The sequence below is a fragment of the Brienomyrus brachyistius genome, unplaced genomic scaffold (assembly GCF_023856365.1).
Source record: "Brienomyrus brachyistius isolate T26 unplaced genomic scaffold, BBRACH_0.4 scaffold243, whole genome shotgun sequence".
NCBI lineage: Eukaryota > Metazoa > Chordata > Actinopteri > Osteoglossiformes > Mormyridae > Brienomyrus > Brienomyrus brachyistius.
In genome coordinates this window covers 9,527-31,296 of record NW_026042518.1, presented here as the reverse complement: position 1 = coordinate 31,296, position 21,770 = coordinate 9,527, and the positions used below count along the sequence as shown (strand labels likewise).

The 21,770-nt window shown below is 41.0% G+C and overlaps 1 long non-coding RNA gene across 1 annotated transcript; it reads left to right on the top strand.

Moving 5' to 3' along the window:
- Positions 1–20,440: 20,440 nt before the first annotated feature.
- Positions 20,441–21,275, top strand: LOC125728333 (uncharacterized). Its single transcript, XR_007389035.1, has 3 exons — positions 20,441–20,516; positions 21,004–21,050; positions 21,207–21,275. It is a non-coding gene; the product is annotated as an uncharacterized LOC125728333 (long non-coding RNA).
- Positions 21,276–21,770: the final 495 nt, after the last annotated feature.

Genomic DNA, 21,770 nt, shown 5'->3' with positions numbered 1-21,770 from the left:
GTTCGGAACTCAGACACAATCTCTGCTTTTAAGTCAAGGCTTAAGATGTACCTCTTTCGCCAGTCTTTTGGATAGTTAAATCTTCTTTTCTAAGGTGAATGGGAAATCTGGAGGTTCATAGTTATTTGAGATTGAAGGGGAAAGGGGGGATTGGTGCTGTCGTCCTGCCACTCTCGCCGATCACTTAAGCTGTGGATGGGAGGTGGCTTGACGCCAAAACCTCTGTAAACCCTCATGCCTGTGCTTCCTTCCAGGTCACTCTTTTAGGCAGGCTGTCATAGTTGCTTTAGTCCTGCCGGTTAGGTGTAGGGCAATAACTCTTCTCCATCTTCTCTTTTTCGAGCTGATACCGAGCCGACTACACCGTGTGAACCCGCACCTGGACTCCTGGATATAACTACATGAAACCAACTGGGACTTTATAACTATATGAACTCTAATGAATGTCAATGTAAATGCAGTTTCATGCTCCTTGGTCGCCCAGAGGAGGATGGGGTCCCCTTCTGAGTCTAGGTTCCACTCAAGGTTTCTTCCTGCTAGAGGGAGTTTCCTTGCCACTGTCGCCTCAGGCTTGCTTGGTGGGGTTCTGGCCGGTTAAATGTAAAGTGCTTTGTGACAATGCATGTCGTTAAAAGCGCTATATAAATAAAATTGAATTGAATTGAAGTGCTTCCTCAGATTCATTTTTAAATGTTCTCCAGCTAATTTCCACTATGGCCACGAGTTCTAGTATTTTAAATTAATATTGAAATGGTCATTTGGCTGAACAGCATCCCGACCTGTTAGAATCTTATATACCTGGATCATGTCCCCCCATAGTCTCCTTTGCTTGAGGCTAAACAGATTCAGCTCAGCGAACCTCTCCTCATAAGACATTCCTCTAAGTGCAGGAATCATTCTAGTCATCCTACGTTGCACCTTTTCCAAGGCAGCAATGTCCTTCTGAAGGTATGGTGACCAAACCTGCACACAGTATTCTAGGTGGGATCTTACCAAGGAATTATATAATCGTAGCATCACTTCTCTTGACTTACATCTCTAGGTGTGTGGAGTTTAATCCAACATCCTTTTGCCTTTTTTTAATGCTTCCCCACACTGGCAAGAGTGGGACATGGAAGTATCAACATACACACCGAGATCTTTCTCGTAATCAGCTACCTTTATTTCAGTGGAACCCATAAAATATCTGTACTTTACTATATTTACTATATTTCTGCTCCCTGCATGGATTACCTTATATTTATCTATGTTAAATTTCATCTGCCACGTATGAGCCCAGTCGCTAATTAAATCCAGATCCTGTTGTAGCCTCTCTGGACATGAGACATGATCTAACATCAATCAGAAGATACCACACCAGCAGATAATGATTTCTGGAATAGTAAAGTTAAAGGTTGGCTAATAATACCCCTCATCTCTTTTAAAACTATAGATAAGATGCCATCAGGGCCTTGCGATTTATTTATTTTGAGCTTAGCTAGGCTTTGTACCACATCAGCCTCAGTTATACATATATTGGTCATAGACATCGTTGTATTTGTACTAAATGGTGGTAAGCTATTCTACTGTGAACAGCCATTGTAAAATAATCATTAAACTCATTTATATCAATTTCATTTTCAATTATAAGGCCCTTACTATCCTGCAAATGAGTGATTTTCAGCTTTTAGAGCTCTTTCGGAGTTAAAATATTGGAAGAAACTTTTAACGTCATCCTTATAACTGTTATTAACTAAACCTGTAGACTTAGATACTCCTGCTTTATTTTGAAATCATTAGTTAATTTCCATTTGTGGAAGAAAGCCCTTTTGCTCCTGACTTTATTCTTAATTTTCGTAGTAAACCACCTGTGACATCGCGTGCTGGACGAACAGGCAGGAAGCGAGGAATCAAGGATCCGGGAAACGGAGAGTCGGGAATGAGGGTTTATTGATGAAAACAGGTACCAACAGCGAGAGATTTCAATGACAGGACTGGGGAAACAGACTGAATGTGGACTAAATACACAGGACTACTCAAACTGACAGAAAACAGCTGGTTACAATCGGGGCAGCACACATGGTTAATGAGGGGGCGTGGCACACACGAGGATCGTACAAGCAGGTCATGACACCAGCTTGGTTGCAGTTTCCTAGATTTAGTTTTTCTGGAAACGGGTATGAAGTTCTTTTGCACTTGCAACAATGTGCTTTTAAAAAATTCCCATGCCTCTTCCACAGTATTGCTATTTAACTCCATCCGATTTACAGTTTCTAGTTTCAGTCTCATACCATTGAATTACCCTTCCTAACATTGTATACTTTTGTTTTGGACTTGGTTGAAGACTCAGGCAGCAGGAGTTGCCCCAACGTTGGTATGTCCTTATCCATAAGGGGGAGTAAACGTTCTGGTTTCCCGACCTTATAGATGAAGGAGTTGGGGGATGTTGCCAGTGACCTGCCGGATTCCAGGCAGAACAGGCCTCGCTATGCCACAGCCCTTCAGAGACTGGGCCTTCCGTGCAGAACCTCTGCATCCAAATTAGACCAGTTGTTTAACAAAACCCTAAAATGGGGTTATTTTTGACATGGAACGGGACTTTGATTCAACAACCCATTACTTAGTTGCGGCAAGTACCCAATATCAAGTATAGCTGCAAAGAATCTGCCAGAGATTTTCAGAGAAGTTCCCCAGATGCATGGACTGGACTAAGGTGCGTCAGATTAAACAGGAGCCTGGTAAATTCTGTGAGCCCCACGCCAAGTGACTGATGGAAACATACTCCAGCTACAGTGAGATGGACCCTCCAGCGGACCGAGAGTGGGATTCCCTCTGGGAGCGACAACTCGTGCAGTTGCTGGTGGATGAGCTGCAAACAGACATCAAGAAGGACTTCCAACCTCACAATCATTTACCAAACCACTTCAGGTAACTTGTAAAGATGTAGGTATTGGAGTATTCACACATTCATTTGCAGTGTCCACCTCCTGTCCGGTAAATTTGGCAGGACAAAATTTGAATAACCTATAGGCCAGACTCATGAATGCGGCTGAACGAGTAAAGGTAGAACAGGTGGCCAATCCTGTTATACAGTCCTAGTAGATTGAGAACCACCTGATTGCAACTGTAGTTGGAATCAAGGGCTGAGCAGCATGGTGGCCTGGGGGACAATTATGAAAACACAGACCCACTGATATCCTTAAAACCCACAATCAAAAGAGGAGTCAGGATGGCCAGTGACATGTGCTGGCTAAATGGGGACAACAAAGAGAGAACAGAACAAGGCAGGGAGGGATTCTGACACAGGTGCCATGCTACTTTGTTTAAATATGCTGTAATGTTTTAGTGCAAGCCTTAGACAATGGAATCTCTGAATGACGCCGCAGTCTGGCTCTTTCTGAAGGTCCTATACTGTAACCGTCCTGAGAAGTTGTTTGCATGCACTTGCTGCCTTGACACTTGTTGATGTGCGTGTGCCCTGCTCGAGCAGTAAAGGGGAGATCACATGCAGAGCTGATTTTCTGTAGTTCCTTAGAATAAAAATAGAATATTCTCTTCAAATAGGAACACATGCTGCGTTTGATTATTTCACTCCAACTCGGACAAAAACGTCACGAAAAACATCACTTCCCATTAGAAACGCCTCTTTTATGACGTTAATGTCTGACAGAATCTTCTTGTCCGAGTTGCCCCTGTGACGTAATTTCAACATGGCGGCTTACACACTCAACATTAATTCTATTTTACAAATCCTTAAAAATGTTTATTTTGTTAAATTTATTATTATCCCATCCATCCATTTTCCAAACTGCTTATCCTACTGGGTCACGGGGGGTCCGGAGCCTATCCCGGAAGCAATGGGCACGAGGCTGGGAACAACCCAGGATGGGGGGCCAGCCCATCGCAGGGCACACTCACACACACCATGCACTCTCACATGCATTCCTACGGGCAATTTAGCAAGTCCAATTAGCCTCAGCATGTTTTTGGACTGTGGGGGGGAACCGGAGTACCCGGAGGAAACCCCACGACGACATGGGGAGAACATGCAAACTCCACACACATGTGACCCAGGCGGAGATTTGAACCTGGGTCCCAGAGGTGTGAGGCAACAGTGCTAACCAGTGCACGACCATACCGCCCATTTATTATTATTATTATTTATAATTATTAGTAATTATTAATGTAATTGCACGTGTTCGATTTAGAGAATACCATATTGTGACCGTAAACAGTATCCTAACATGCAATATCAGATTTTTACCAGACTTGTTAGTGTTTTTGGTTTGTTTGTAGTTTGTTTGCCTCTCGAAAAAAGAATATCGCTATGAATGTACTAAAATACTTTATAAAGCTTTTAATGTGGTTTGACTAGTTCCTGTTTCTTGTTTATTTGTCTGAAATAATAATCTTACTCCATAACTGCTAAAATATAAAGCAACAACACAGCAGCGTATTCATGGAGGCAGCCATGTTTGTTCCGAGTTGTGCTAGCTTGAACGGGAGATTGTTGGATGTGATGTCACCCAATTTGGAATTTCCAAGTTCCGAGAGAAAAACGAACGCACCACAAGACTCTGGCTGGAAATTTCTACAATAGAGCCATTTAGTTATTTCTAGAAAAATATTTAGAGCCAATGACCTGATGTCATTGTAACACAGGTCACTGTCCGTGGTGCTGAATTCTCTACTTGATGGGCTGGTGCTGAATGAATATGACAGCTGGCCAACATGTCTGTGTGCTTCCACTGACTGGCACCCAGACATATAATGACTTTTAACAATGAGGAGGGAAACGTCCAGACAGGAAATTACTCAACAGTAATTAGTAATCACATATAGTTCTCATTTATCATGATGTAAAATTCAAAAACCTTTTTTTTATTATTAAGGGATAAATGTAATTGAGTTTTAATGTATCCTTTCCGCTCTTAAAATCGCAAATTATTTCTGACTATTAATCTGCACATTTTAATAATTTCATTAATATTACCTAATTGGTTTGTCTTTTTTATTAAATTTTAAAACTAGCTGTACAATTGTTGATGTTGTTGCTGTTCTGAATGTCATTGGCCTGTTGCCTTACGTCTGTCTAAACATGAGTGAGGGGATGGATGCACTATTCTATGGGGGCCTCTGTAGAGAATAAATGATCCTAATTTTATATTGAGAGAGATGGTTAATTCCTTTTTAATCCATACTGCGTTCAGAGCCCCTGTTCTGCCGTTGATCACTGCTGCATATCATCCCCAAACCAATGGCCTGGATGAGAAAACGAATGATGACATAAAATGGTAAGTCTGTTTTTGAGGTTGTTTTAGAACTGTGTGAGACAGGCTCTATTCTTTTAACATTACATCAGGAATTACTGATATTATTGACAATCAATCCCTTAATATACAGTATCTCACAAAAGTGAGTACACCCCACACATTTTTGTAAATATTTTATTATATCTTTTCAAGGGACAACGTTAAAGATATGAAACTCTGATAGAATGTAAAGTAATCAGTGTACAGCTTGTATAATGGTGTAAATTTGATGTCCCCTCAAAATAACTCAACACACAGCCATTAATGTCTGAACTGCTGGCAACAAAAGTGAGATTAAAAATGATTTGTGGCAAGATCGGATCATGTGTGTTGAAGAGTTTCTTATGACTGACAAGTAGTTATTTAAAAACATATCTTGAAACAGCAAATTACATTGTTCTTAATGCTTTTAGAAAATGACTCTTTATAATGATCTGTGAATAATAATAATTTGCTATGAATGTTTTTCCACTTCAGCTTTCCACAATTATTCTTCCCGATGAGAAAAGCTACGGCACGTTTTTTGATGAAAAAAATAAAGTAGTTGAGACAATAAGCAACAACAGCTGAAAACATCTCCTAGTAACAGGAAAAACAGAAGCAGGCATGTGGTAAACGAATACAAAAGAGGTACCAAAACACAGTTTATCATGTTGGAGATGAGGCGCTTCTGTTCAACATGAGGAAGCGGGGACGGAAAGGAGGAAGAACGGAACCGGATTTTACCGGACCTTATGTCATCCAGGCAATATGTGGCAAGCTGGTTACACTGTCTAATTCTGAAGGGGCAACTTTAAAGAACAAATACAATGTAAACCACATACAGAAGGAGCCAAACTGATGTCCCAAGTCAGGAATCACACAAGGTGCCAGAAGAGTATAAGACCAGTAAACCTCCCTCTAGCGCAGAGCTTCTGACAATCGAGAAGGATGCTGACAGTTGAAAAAAAACTCATGTCTGTGTGTTATGAAAGAATATCAATAAATGTTTCCGAAAGGGGATGACTCATTTGGTAATTATTTACGGCTTATGTTATGGCTGCCAATTTACAGTCTTTACTGAAGTCTGACTTCTTTTGAGTCACCTTTAATATAGATTGGACACTCTCTATGCAATGTGCAATACTTACATAGATGGTAAATGTTTACCTGCTTGCACAGATGGATGATTAGGTAATTAGTGTAAGTGTGTGTGTGTGTTCAATCGCATGTATGTCCAAGGTCCATAGTAAATAATATACACTGATCAAGAGATGCCCGAAAGTGGATAAAAGAGGACATTAGTGGGTGCATCACTTAGTGTAACGCGTGCAGGAAAATGAGCAGGACTGCAAGCCATATAATGACCCTTGTCTAGCTCTTAATACAGTATGCATACAGTGATGTATCTACAATGGACAGCTACTATGAGCAGATAGCACAGTACAGGTGCTTATAAGATCTGTATGCTGTTTCCATCCATCCATCCATTGTCCAAACCGCTTATCCTACTGGGTCGTGGGGGGTCTGGAGCCTATCCCGGAAGCAATGGGCACGAGGCAGGGAACAACCCAGGATGGGGAGCCAGCCCATCACAGGGCACACTCACACACTATTCACTCATACATGCATACCTACGGGCAATTTAGTAACTCCAGTTAGCCTCAGCATCCATCCATCCATCCATTGTCCAAACCGCTTATCCTACTGGGTCACAGGGGGTCCGGAGTCTATCCCGGAATCAATGGGCACGAGGCAGGGAAGAACCCAGGATGGGGGGCCAGCCCATCACAGCTCACACTCACACACCATTCACTCACACATGCACACCTACGGGCAATTCAGCAACTCCAATTAGCCTCAGCATGTTTTTGGACTGTGGGGGGAAACCGGAGTACCCGGAGGAAACCCCACGACGACACGGGGAGAACATGCAAACTCCACACCCATGTGACCCAGGCAGAGACTCGAACCCGGGTCCCAGAGGTGTGAGGCAACAGTGCTAACCACTGCACCACCATGCCGCCCCCTGTATGCTATTTCATTCTATAAAAAGAAACTTACTGTACTGTACAATAAAGTATTTCACCACTGCTTCTTCCTCAGCTCCCACTGTTTGCTAGCACATGCATCTTTTGATTTCTTAGTGCAATCTGTGCTTTATTTTTTTTTTGTGAAATGTAAGTGCAGTATCTGTTTATTAAGTGCTGTGGTTTAATATGTACATTATTATTTCAGTACTGTGTATACTGTCCTTAATGTCTTGCCTCTCTCGTATAACTTGAGATACGCCCAAATTGACTTGCAACAAGTGGTCCTGGTTCCAAATGCGGAAGGCGATGGATACCTGTATTTTATATGCTGTAGTGTGCTGGGTGTCAGACATTGCAATGCACCTTGCTTTGATCTTGACCTGTTAGATCAGAGGGAGGTAATCTTATCCAGAAAGGGCCACTGTGTATGATGGTTTTCACTGCAACTCTCTGAACAGCGAACCTAACAGTTATCCCAATACCTTGATCTTGCTAGCATATTTAAATGTGTACCTATTCAGGAATAGAGTGGTGAAGGCATTCAGAGGAGGACTGATGATTATCAGAGGGAACAAAGGGGCTGGGTACTTGTCAGTATCCAGTAGAACCACCAGACTCCTACACTGAATGGTTCTGGATGTGGCACAGACGTTAATCCCTCTGTATTAGGGGATCCGTCTCCAGTTTGTACTCTTCTAGTTAATAGGTAGATTATCAGGCAGTTTTTCACCCTAGTCCAGTACTCATTGACAGCCTAATACACCGTGTTTCAGTTTGTCTTGATAGTCAATACATGTCACAGGATGTACATTACTCTGATGGGCAGGCCCTCTTACATATGATGGAAATTGCAATACCTACTTTTGGCCACGAGATGGCAGCAAGAAAATAGAAAAATTATTTTCCCACGGTCTACTAGCAGCTTTTAGATGTTAATTCTTCATAAAAATAATTTGACTTGATCCAATGTATTTTTAATACAAACAATTACCACACAAAGCTGCTAGTTTCCTCCGGTTTCCCCCCACAGTCCAAAAACATGCTGAGGCTAATTGGAGTAGCTAAATTTACCGTAGGTGTGCATGTGTGAGTGAATGGTGTGTGAGTGTGAGCTGTGATGGGCTGGCCCCCCATCCTGGGTTCTTCCCTGCCTCGTGCCCATTGATTCCGGGATAGACTCCGGACCCCCTGTGACCCAGTAGGATAAGCGGTTTGGACAATGGATGGATGGAAATAGCATACAGATTAAGCACCTGTACTGTGCTATCTGCTTATAGTAGCTGTCCATTGTAGATACATCACTGTATGCATACTGTATTAAGAGCTAGATAAGGACAGTGGGTCATTATATGGCTTGCAGTCCTGCTCATTTTCCTGCACCCGTTACACTAAGTGATACACCCACTAATGTCCTCTTTCATCCACTTTCAGGCATCTCTTGATCAGTGTATATTACTTACTATGGACCTTGGACATACATGCGATTGGACACACACACACACACACACACACTTACACTAATTACCTAATCAACCATCTGTGCAAGCAAGTAAACATGTACCATCTATATAAGTATTGTACATAGCATAGAGAGTGTCCAATCTATATTAAAGGTGACTCGAAAGAAGTCAGACTTTAGTAAAGACTGTAAATTTCTCAGCCATAACATAAGCCGTAAATAATTACCAAATGAGTCATCCCCTTTCGGAAACATTTATTGATATTCTTTCATAACACACAGACATGAGTTTTTTTTCAACTGTCAGCATCCGATCCAAACGGGATTCCCATTTCCTTTCTGTGGGATCCAACAGAACACGGGCTGACCATCAGTCAACATGTCTTCAACCATGCAGGACAGGACCCAGTCCAGGCCAAACCTCACGGTGCTGGTGTTAATAAAAAAAATGTAAGGAACATGCAGCTGCAGCTCACACACAAACACAGTCCACAGCATCCAGAAAAAGGTCAGGCCTTTTTCTTCTTTAGCTGACTCCGCCCAGACCTCGCCCCCTTTCTGGGCGCCTCGCACTATGCCTTTGAACTGGCCCTGCAGCTTGGCCCGTTTCCTGTTTCCCAATGCAAGTCATAAGATTCACCCGTAAATGATATTTTGAATCGGAACGATATTTATTACTATTGTTTAGATTAAATATATAACGGTTTAATGATTGAATATAACTTGATATTGTTGTTTGTGTTGTTTAGTTTGAGGTTCTAGTTTCTGTCTTTATCCGCTTTCGTTTCAGTAGGCAGCTGGTTCATCCCAGGCTCAGGGTCTCTCTGCTCTTCATCAAACCCACACCCCCAGTTTGGGAGCACCCTCTCCCTCTCCTCCCCCCACGGCTGTGACTGTTACTCCTCCTTGAGGAGTAACTGCTCCGCCCCCTATCCCAGCCCCTATACCCACAGGAGTGCATCACCCAGTGAGCCGCCGCCCTGCCTGTCCCCTCACACAAGCACACACTGAAATCATGGTCCTAAGCTCTCTGTGTGGGTCACCACGATAGTACAGCACACCGACGATTACCCTCTGACTGAATCAGAATCAGCTTTATTTGGCCAAGTATGTTCACACATATTGGGAATAGTTAGACATTTAATCAAAATAATTAAGACAAGACATAAACATACAGTTCTGTTGATATGCGACGCATATAACCTCTGCATTCACAGCACTGCTTCAGTTATCGAAGAGCAAATTTCCAAAACTCACTCAGTCCGATAACCTAAAGTAATAAGTCATAATCCTCTTCATACGTTGCAGTAATGGGAATGAAATCTCACTCAGTGTTTATGTAATGGAGCAATGGAATTTCGTGAAATTTCCAAAAGTCCACAGAAATATTTAGAAAAACATTCCTGCAGACTGAGTTTTTGATATTTGCTTTTCAATTAACACAATTTTCTTCAGTCTGAGGTTTAACAGAATTCAGCCATATGCTGTTCAAAAAAAACTACACAGAACAAAAACAGAATGGACTTTACATCTGTCTGAAAGGAAAGTTGACACAGGCTGCAGCAGTGAACAAATCAATCAATGTATTAAAGTTAGGCATTAAGTAACTGGAGGCAGTATATACATAACATGATAACATGCCTTTTCTGTATTGACCATATTAAGGACGCTGTAACACTGCCCACCACATACCTGCTTCATTTATTGTTTTATACTTGCAGCTGCTTATTCAGACAGCTCGTCTACCTGTCTGTCCATGTTGCCCTCCCATGACAACTGGTCCAGCCTACAGGTGCCGTCCCATTCCGGCATGTTACCCATGAGTCATAGCGGCACCTCCGGGAGCAGCTCCAGGTGAGCCCGTGCCTCCCCTCCCCCACCTGTCCCCATGCTGAGTCTCGGGCCCCCGTCTTCCCTCTTGTTCTCGCCTATACCCACATCCTGGCCTGTGTCTGCATCGTCTCACCTCGTTAACAGGACTTTCGCCTTCTTCTGTCCTGATCCATTCAGGCCCATCATTCTGGGACATGCTTTGATTTATTTCGCCATAGTTACTCTTTGTTTTCCTTTGTACTTTGCACTCTACAAGTAAAATGAATAAAAAATAGGCATTATTTTGATATTGTTTTAGTACAGTGACACTAGTATATTTGTTGTTGTTTCCAGGCAACACTGCATGCTGATTTAACGTCTTTCCTTAATCTCCACCCCATTGCTCACACACAGCCAGTATCCCAGTTTGTGGTCAATGAGCTCCTCCTCACTCACCCCAGTCTCCTAGTCCAGTGGAATGTCCAACAGCTTGGGCTCTCAGTTCCTGCGTGTCATGCCCGGCTCGTCCGCTCCTCCTGTGTGCCACGCCCCCTGATTACCCACGTGTTTTCTCCCGATTTGTACCCAGCTGTATCTAGTTAATTTGCTCAGTCCTGTGTATTTCAGTCCGTGTCTTACCTGAGTCCAGTGTCTGTCATTGATGTTTGTATGCGTGAGATGTTTCCCCGTCCGCGCTTCCTAATTAAACTCCCGTTTTTGCCTGTCCGCTTGCTCCTTGCACGCCTTGCCCGCACGATCGCCTGCCTGCTTGTACCCGATCGTGACACTGCGCAGCTCTACAACTCATTACCCAGGGCTCTCGCACCCGGCCACAGTGCCCCTCTCAGGCTCCCCGCTGTATGACAGCACTGCCCCATCGGAAGTTCATGAAGCCTCACAGTACGACGCCTCTCCCCACGCGCGCTTAGCCACCACCGGGACTCCCATCACTCCTCCTTCCCTGTAGGGCGGCGCACTTCCATTATTATTACAGTTTCTACTGTCACTCTGTTGCTTTTCCTGGTGCTGGACTTTTGACAGATAAATACATTATTTGTTGCATTCAGTGACAAAAGATTGGTCTGTTTAACACCCTCAGTCTCCACCCTATGAGCCCCTTGTTGGCGGCAGAATCAGGAAGATGTCGGAGAAAGCAGAGGTAAAGTGAATAGTCACCTCGACAATAATGTGGAAACCGCTAATGGTGATCATGCCTGTGTGGGTGAAATGGATCACCACAGTATAAGCGGATGATGATTATAGACGATTTTTCCCTTTTTCTTTATGTCTGTTTACCATCTAATAGGCATTTTTTTTCTTTGGGATGCGTCTAGGTCAGATACGACCAAAATATTTTTCTCATTTCAGAAGTGAAAAAAAATATTGCTCTCAGATTCTGTTCAGTTGTAGTTTTTTAAAATAATGTACCTTGATTTGTGTTTGTTTAAAATGCCATTACCTGTTGCTTACTGGGCCGCTGAAAATGTCTGGCCCAGCTAAATTTCTTGGTTTAAAAATCTGGCCCAACTACTTTCCAGACCTGGACTAGCCCTACTGAATCATACACTAATGTTATTCTGTTATGTGGGCTGTTGTGATAGGGAGATTTGCTGGATGCTGCACGACGGGTGGTGTCCCTGCTGCAGAATGCCCTGTCTGAAGCAGCACCTAGAGACAGTGAGGGTTGTTGTTATCACCTTAATATTGTATATACGCAATCTGTTATTTCTTAACTAATATAATTGTAAGGTATTCTTCTAATATATTGTGCACAGCCAACAAAAAAGAGAAAAATGCAAAACCAAAGGAAGGCTTTCTTTTCTCTTAAAAGTCTTTTTTCTAAACCAACTGAGAGTCAGTTAGAGGGGTGTTCATTATCAGTATTGTTGCTGGCATTTCTGAAAATGTGCCAATTTTAGTCAAGTGGCTACTTTTCAAATGCAGTCCCTGGCCAAGATGAAGAAAGTTCATGAAGACTACATGATAATATTAAGCACTGACATAACAAACAACATTTTTTACATGCAAAATATACAGGAAATATACACTGCAACAGGCTAGGATAGACAAATAACCAAATACACTTGCAAGCCTGACCACTTTAGACCCCAGATTAGAAAATTGGTGAATGAGCATATATTTTTTCCAAGTTTTGTTTTGCTTTCAAGTTCTCACAAATAAAAAAAAAAAAAGATTTTCCCACTATAGCCAGATCCAGTTTCTGTGGGGGGCGGGGGGGGGGGTGACAATTTGTAGTAATAACTATTTCCTGCTGAAAACCACTGGTAAACTATCCACATGTCTCTGAATATCTGTGAGTCCCGAGACCTCCATGACAGATAGATATAAGTTGCTAGTGTTGATCGGCAGGAAATCTTCTCCAAAGCCCCACCACCACCTCACACCAATCCACCCAGGGTTTACTCCAAATAAATTTGCTGGTAATACAAACCGGATCAACTTGTGGTTTGTGTCCACGTGTACTAGAGACAAAGGCCCTGGTACATTCTGCGTACAACACAGCCAAGACTTGACAACCTTTATATGATGCGCATGGAATCAACCCTATGCATGGAGGCTGCAACTCTTCTCCACCGAACCCTGTAGCCCATTGACTGCAGCCTGCATTGACTATCCTGTAGCCTGCATTTGGTAGATCATTCTTGACAGAAGAAACCAAATTGTCAAGTTCCCTAACACAGAGCTCATACTCTTTTATTCTTCTTAAGATTGTTCTTCTTGAAACACCCATCAGTGTGGCTATGCAAGGCACAGGAAGTTGAGTATGGAGCATTTCTTTCAAACATTGTTCTTCAATCAAAATCTTGGGTCGTCTATTGGTGGCAGCGACTTCCTGTGTGACACATGGGGCTGGACGTTCCAGATGTGCCCTCACAAGGTCAAAGAGCTCTTGCAAAGCCAGGGTGATAGCAGGAGGTACTTCAATGTGATTAGACAGGGCCTGCAGAAGATACAGCTCCTGATGACAAAGGAACTCCAGGTAATCCAAATTTAGTGGAGTCGCGCTGAATCCTATTTCTATTTTATGCAGAAGACTTTCGAGAAGGTGGTATCTGAGCTGTTCACAGAACAAATTATAGTTAATGAGGTGTCAAGATCTTGTCTCTGATCCACACACTAGGCCTACCATTCAAAAGTTTTAATTATGAAAATGAAATGTTTTTGTTTTGTGAGGTGCTTGTTCATGTATGATGATGTAGTGGCTGCTCTGTTTGACCGTGGTAAACCTTTTCACAAACAATATAAGTGAAGAAGTATGACATTAGATCTAAGGACCAGAGTATAATAAAGTTAAATAAAATCCATCAAAAACACTTACTCAGTGGAGATTCCAATGTAGTAGGCAGACAACTTTATGGCTTTAATAATGAGTGTATTTAGCAGCTACAAGGACAAAAGATATTATAAACCTCTCCATTTTAATGCTAATTTAATAAACATTAACAGATAGCACTTAAGGTGGTTTCGCCTATAGTCTGCTAACACTAACCCGAGAACTAATATCTGAGGAGCGTTCTTCCCAGGATTTGAATTTATTAAATTGGCTTTGTGATGTTGTATTAAGAAATTTTATTCACAATGCAATTTACCGTACATTGGCCCATTCTTTTATATACGGTAAGACGAAGCGGGAAATTCGAGCGAGCGAGTGCTGTGCAGACGCGAGCGCGTAGAGGGGATGGGTTTTCAGCACTCGAGCACACGCACGCGCGTGGTTCGACTTTTGGCCCTAATTTAACGGCGAGCGAGTGAGTGAGTGCTGTGCAATCGCGAGCGCGTAGAGAGCATGGATTTTCTGTTTTTATGCGCACGACTTTTGGCACTAATTTAACGCCATAGAAATGTGTGTTTAAAAGGGGAGGAGATCGGGTTGCAGCGCTGGTGTGAGCGGTTTCTCCGGGCAGTTCGCTCGAGGCTAACGTGGCTTTGGGAACGTGGTGTACCCGTCACCCATGCCAGGGAAGAAATCAAAACCGAAATGCTAGGAATATGGACTTCATCTTACGTCAAGCGTTTTCCCCTCCATTGACGCCCATAAAGAAAAGGCTTAAAGTCCATATTCCTAGCATTTCGGTTTTGATTTCTTGTCAGGTAAGTCTTTATGGCCAGATACATTCGCGAGAAATTTGGTGATTTGTGGTGACTGTTTTAATACATTAAGTTGCGTTACGCATTTTCACATTAAGCGTTTTAGAATGTCCCGTGGCAGGTATCCCCTTCTATTGCCCTAGGGAGGGTTGTAACCCTCGTCTGTATATTAATAAAGAATAATCCTTCTATTCCTGTCTCATGTATCTGGACCTCCCCAGCAATTTAACGAAATTTGGTGGCAGCGGTTACAAGTGAACCCGTTTAAGTTTAGCGCTCATACTTCCGTCCATATGTTTAAGACCCACCTTGGCTGACTTAGCTGACATGTCCTGATTTCATAATCTTCAAATTTGTAATCTTTTCTCCTTCATCTAACTCCATGTTTTTAACTTCTTGTCATTTTCTTGCCGTTTGACTCATAGAAAATTATCAGACTTAAATGACACGTCAGCCTGTGCAGACAGCGATTTCAATGTTTTAATAAATTGGCCAGCAGGTGGGGGCAGTGCTCAATTTCATTAATGCCATTCAGAAAACTTTCAGGCTTTATGTCTTAATGAACAGCCTAGAAAAGGACAAAGCATTATATTACTGATGCATACAGCAGATCCCCAACTCAGGCTGTGTTGCATATTCTTAACAGTGCTACAGTATGTTCACACAGCCAGTACAAACAAACTTGCAAGATCTAGACCAGGGGTCACCAACCTTTTTAAAACGGAGAGCTACTTCACGGGTACTGAGCCATACGAAGTTTGATATCAGTTTTAAACGCCCTCCTAAACATGTCTAAACTTCATGCATGATAAACATGTTTTAAATGCTTTTTTATATTCAATTTCAAATCTATATAAATGCAAATGTGATAGATTAGAAACAGGACAAAATAAAATTTTAGATGATGTTCGCTGGTGAGTTGTGCTATTTTATAGAACAGGTCCACGGGCAACTCATGTGGTCATTGGGGGCATCCTTGGGGCACCATGTTGGTGACCCCTTATCTAGACCTACCACATCAGGTAGGAAGGTGCCTATTTCTACCAACTATTCAGACCATCAGACCCAAACCATACATTCAGTCATGCACAGGCACTCCACCAGAGGGCTCTACATTCTGTCCTACATCTGCTCACCTGTTAGACCCACACTCAGTCTCCATCCTGATTTCTACCTACTACTCGGACTATCTCACCAAAACCAGTCCTGTGGCCTGTTCTATGAAGCGGGGTTACTGGCTTATTGGGGAAACTTGTCGGATTTCTTGATCGGGACCTTCAACTGCTCTGCCATAGAGAGCATCCTAACATGCTGCCTTACGGTCTGGTATGCGGGCTGCTGGTGGCCTCCTACCGCTCTGCCATAGAGAGCATCCTAACATACGGCCTTACGGTGTGGTATTCGGGCTGCTGGTGGCCTCTATGACTTTTTTTGTAGACAGTCCATCTGTGTGGTGCTGTTTGCACGAATTGTTTTGGGAAATGCACTTACAGTTTTGCAGATGTTAAGGGTGATTCCAGAAATGCATCAAAGCAACTGAGGAACTGCAATGTCACTGTACAGTTACTTATAATGGGCGCCAATGTAATGTGTAGAGTGGCAAATAAACTGATTCACCATTTACTCTCATGTACATCACTTAAAATGCTTGTTTTAAATGCAAATGTGTGAATGTAAATCTAAGCAGTAAAGCTACAATTTACATTCTGTTTGCATGGTGGAAAGAACATTTAATCTGCCTTTTAAGTGTGATTAGAAGATCTAATGCCTGTGTGCTTGTAATAAGATGGTCGCTGGTTCAAACCCAGCCACAGCACATCTCTGCGTCCTTGAGCGAGGCCCTTAACCCCCAGCTCACTGGGCATCACTATGGGTGGCTGCCCTTCGCAGACAACTTACTCTGTTTACTCTAAAAAAAAGAGAGCAAGTTGAGAGAGAAGTTAAGACAATTTCTCCACAGGGACCAATAAAGTATCAATTATTATTACTGTATGAGAGACTGTCTAATATCAGATAGATAACAGACTCATACTGTGCTGAGCTTGTCTGAGAGAGATGATTAGCAAATGCTCTCCCACAGTATCTCAGCACTCTGTACAAAGAACTTTATATGCTCAGTATCTGCTCCTGTTTATCTAATTGTTCTCATTTTAACTGGATGTTAAGGAGTAAATTAATAAACGTCATGTAAGTGCACATTAAAATGCTTTTTCACTGTTACTTAAGTTCCCATGTGAACAGCCAATCAGATCAGCCTGATGTGTGTCTCTCTGTTTCCTCTCTGTTTCCTGCCCTTTCATCCCGACCACGACCATGATCTCTCACTTAGCAGCAGAGCAGTTTATTCTAAACAGTGGAAGCACAAAAATGTTCAGACTCTTTGGTCTTCTCATTTTCATTAGTAAGGCCCTATAATATAAATTATTTTGGGATTTTAATATTTTCATTTATCTGTATGATGTGATCAGTGGAATTTGGCCATTTAATCTGCATCATAGTTAATAGTTATTTAGATTACTATTATATGTCTTATTTGATTATGATTTTTTTTGTTTTTCTGTTTTTGCAGACACTGCACTGACTACAGATGTTGTTCAGCCCAGTCACCTGATGAGGGTTCAGCTTGGAGACAGTGTGACCCTGACATGCTTCTGTCAAGGAGAAACAACTTTTGTTACTTTGTTTAAGCAAGCTGTTGGTCGGAAGCCCCAGCCCATGGCGAAAGCACTTCTCTACGTACCTGGTGAATTTTACAAGGAATATAAAAGCATAAAACGTTACTCCTTACTGAATGCAGAGGGGAGTTTTAACCTCACTATTTCTAACGTGGAGCCGTCAGATTCTGCAGTGTATTATTGTGCTGCTGTGTTTCTTCATGAGGTCACCTTCGGGAATGGAACCTTTGTCATAATCACAGGTAAATGAGATTCCAACTATTTTCATATTTGCTTTATTATAATGTCAGTAAGATTATTCCCTGCAAAATAATTTTGACAGTTTAGTTGTTTGTCAATATAAAATTAGCAAAGATACCTTATTGTCTGCTTTGTTCCATAAATGTTTTTCTAAACATCAAACAAAAATCATTCATTATTATTATTATTATTATTATTATTATACAATTTGTTGCATTTTGCTTGCTGTCAGCCAAAAGCCTAACCTTCTCTTTATACAGATGTTAATGTTACACATTGCAGCCTCTTTAAAACAAATAACATAAAAAAATGTTTGAGTTGTTATATACAGTATAGGACTGTGCAAAAATCTTAAGCAACAAAAGAAAATTATTTTTGACGTTATTTATCTGAGCAGTCAGTGTGTATTCACTCTGAAAAAAAAAATGCATGATTTAACATATGAACTAGGGATGTGCACCATTCAGAACTGATTTGAGAATGAAATTCTCAAATACGTATCCTAAAATTCAGGATTTTGAATACATATATGAACTTGAATTTCAGTTCATTTTGTTAATCTGAATTACATTTGAATTGTGGTTGAAAACAGGTTGTGGCATTGAAATTTATATTTGAATTTAAAGAAGAAGAACGAAAAAGGGTTTGGATTCAAATTCAAGTTCATATACGTACTGTAGGTGTAGCTTTTAACTAAAATATGAACTTTAATTTAAATATGAATTATACATAAACACATTAACATTGTTATACATCATTGTTATAAAAATGTCGTTTTGTAAAGAATGAAATAATGCAACATTTGAAGTGTCACCTAAAATAATAATTATACTGTCATTTTGTGCACCATGGTGGATCTGCTCATAGGAAGAGCTGAGTGTCTCTCCTTAAAAGTCAGTGTTGGCTGCAGTGACGGCAGTTTCTAACCTAAGAAACGTCCCAAACACTTTTCCTGCATCAAAAGTCAAACTAGTCCCTATTCCTGCCATGAAAGGTTCACATAATGTCACCGATACCTGAACCAACCATGTTTATCAGAGGATGCCAACCCTTTGGCTGCAGCTTTCTCTGCACACGCTGAGAGAGTCTTCAGTGTAGCAGGAAAAGATTTCAGGCCAGAAGATTGCAAATTAAATCATGAAACCTTTGAAGATATTATGCTGAATAAATGTAATAATAATGAAAAATTAGCAATGTGTATTGGAATAAAGCATAATTGTATTTGCCATGACGTTTTGCTTTTCGCTGTAGTGCTATGGTTGAACGGAAAAACTTACTTTTGTGTGCATAAGAAAATAAATAGGAGGAACTACGAAACCAAGTAATTCCTTTTACTATGTATACTTTTTCTTTAATGTTAAAAGATAGACAAACTAGTAATGGGCAAACAGCTCTTCGGCTCTTGAATTAAATTATGCAGGTACTACAGCAAAATGCTCAAAAATACCAAAACACATCAAGAGCTAAATATGCAAAAACAATAAATACCTTCCTGTGGAAAAGGGGCAACATAAACCAAATGTAAAGTCACGAAAATCATGAAAATATAAAGTACACTTTACACACTTCATTTCTTTGAATTGAAATTAATTATATTCATCTACCTTCATACATTAATACAAGACATTATATGATTATAATGTTTGTTATTATCATATAATTTTTATTTAGGTATTATGTAGGTGCAGTTAATGTATAGTGTTACCTGATATATACTAATAAGCAGTAATACAATAAAAAGAGAGAAGAATGTCAGCTGTTCTCCAAGAAGTTACTGATTTCTTGGATGGCTAGAAGAACATCGATTCAGTTCCCAAAAATCTGTAAGAACAATTTTTGAGGATCTGTATTTTCCATTGTTATTCTCAAAGGGCTGTCATCATGACTATTTTGCTTTTCAGGTAAAGACTCCAACAGCAGGACTGTGGTACAGCAGCCTGTGTCTGACACATTGCAGCCAGGAGACTCTGTGAGCCTGCAGTGTACGATAGAGACTGGGAGCTGTGCAGGAGAACACAGTGTTTACTGGTTCAGACATGGATCAGGAGAATCCCTTCCTGGAGTCATTTACAGCCATGGAAACAGCAGTGATGAGTGTGAGAAGAGCCCTGAGGCTGGATCTCCTACACGGAGCTGCGTCTACAGCCTCCCCAAGGGGAACCTCAGCCTCTCCGATGCTGGGACTTACTACTGCGCTGTGGCCATGTGTGGGGAGATGCTGTTTGGGAACGGCACATAGCTGGATATAGATGGTAACACCCAGTGTGGGGAGATGCTGTTTGGGAACGGCACACAGCTGGATATAGATGGTAGCACCCAGTGTGGAGAGTATATCTGCTTCAAAGTTTTATTTAGCTTATTCTGCTATTAAGACATTTATTTCTTTTTTTAATGTAATGAATTTTCTAATTTAAGTGCTTAAATTAAATTACACAGATGTTAATTTAATAATTATCCATCCATCCATCCATTTTCCAAACCGCTTATCCTATTGGGTCGCGGGGGGTCCGGAGCCTAATTTAATAATTATTTCAAATATTAATATCCATCCATCCATCCATTTTCCAAACCGCTTATCCTATTGGGTCGCGGGGGGTCCGGAGCCTAATTTAATAATTATTTCAAATATTAATATAAATTGTTAAAATGCAAAATACTAGAAGTTCATGTTAAAAATGGACTATTTACAAAACAACTGCTGTAATGTGTTATCGATTTGATCTTTAACTAATGTAATGTAAGCAAATGGGAAATGTGTCTCTATATCATTATGCTGAAATCTATCTCTTTGTTACAGGCTTTCAGAAGCTGCTGGATCCTCTTCACTCTGGCTTGCTGATAGTTTTATCTTGCAGCATTATTCTGAACATTGCTCTCATTTGTATAAGATGTAAACTGACCTGTACACACTGTGCAGGTACGCTGCCCGGCTTTATGCACTCAGAAGGACAAAATGTAGATTTTAACAAATTATAGAAATATAAAATTGTTTTATGATAGATAACATTTTCATATTAAAACCACTCTTGCAGGTAATACAGTTTTAAAATCCATTATTAAATCTCACCTTATTTATATAAACCTTTTTGTACTGTAAGATTTACATTTTTGTATTATATCTTTCATATTTTGCAAAATCTATTGAAATATACATGTTGCAATAAGTTGCATATCAATAACTTTTATTACCAAGATCTCCTTTATAGCAATTTTATTATATATGATATATGAGAACAAATGACACGTATCCAAACATGCACACTTAAATTGACAGAAGTCATTTTTACTTTCATTTTTGAGACAAAAAGGATGTTGATTGCTTGAAAATTCGGAATGTTATCTGACCACGGTATGATACCGTGCGAAATTAAATAATATATTGATGTGTTATATATTTTAAACAGATGAAAAGAACAGTGATATATCAAAAGTGGAATGGTCACGCAAGCAAGTATGTAATAAATATTTCAAATTACAAATCGTCAGTAAAACAAATGAACCTCAGACTGATTTCCATCCTGGGATCAGCATTTTAAGTGCTATTTGTGAAAATAGGTAATAGCAAACCGATTTGATCCATCCAATTCTGCCATCTTTGTCTCCACAGTGCCATGACGAGGACACACTGAATTACGCTGCCCTGAACCTTAAGAAGCCAAAACCCAGGAGACAGAAGAAAGACGGGAATAATGACACTCTGTATTCTGACCTCCGCTACAGAGATTATGAATAAAGATGCTTCTCATTCATGTCAGTCACACAGAGTGTTCAGGGTGTAGCTTTAATAATGTTCAGAGGAGGGCAGGGGAGCCAGTGCTTCTGAGACTGAATCACGGGATTTTACGGAGCACCGGTGCTGAGTTTGGTGTCAGTGTGTTTGGGGCGCATTTTTACTGGAAGTGCAAATGTTCAAGCCAGACTGGGGGCTGAGGGAGGGGGAGAGGGGAGCCACAGAGATTATTTCTTCATGGCATGGGGGGGAATAAGCGGCTTTAATGTTGTGGAAAGGCTGAGTTGCTGCAATCAGTTCTTTGATGTCACACATGCTTACTTGTCTCCCTTGTGTACCATGCTGAATGGTTTGGGGCAAACGCACAGGGACTGATCGATTATATTAAACAGATGAAAGAAACTGAATGAAAATTTCAAGTGTTCTTAAATTACGTTTTTC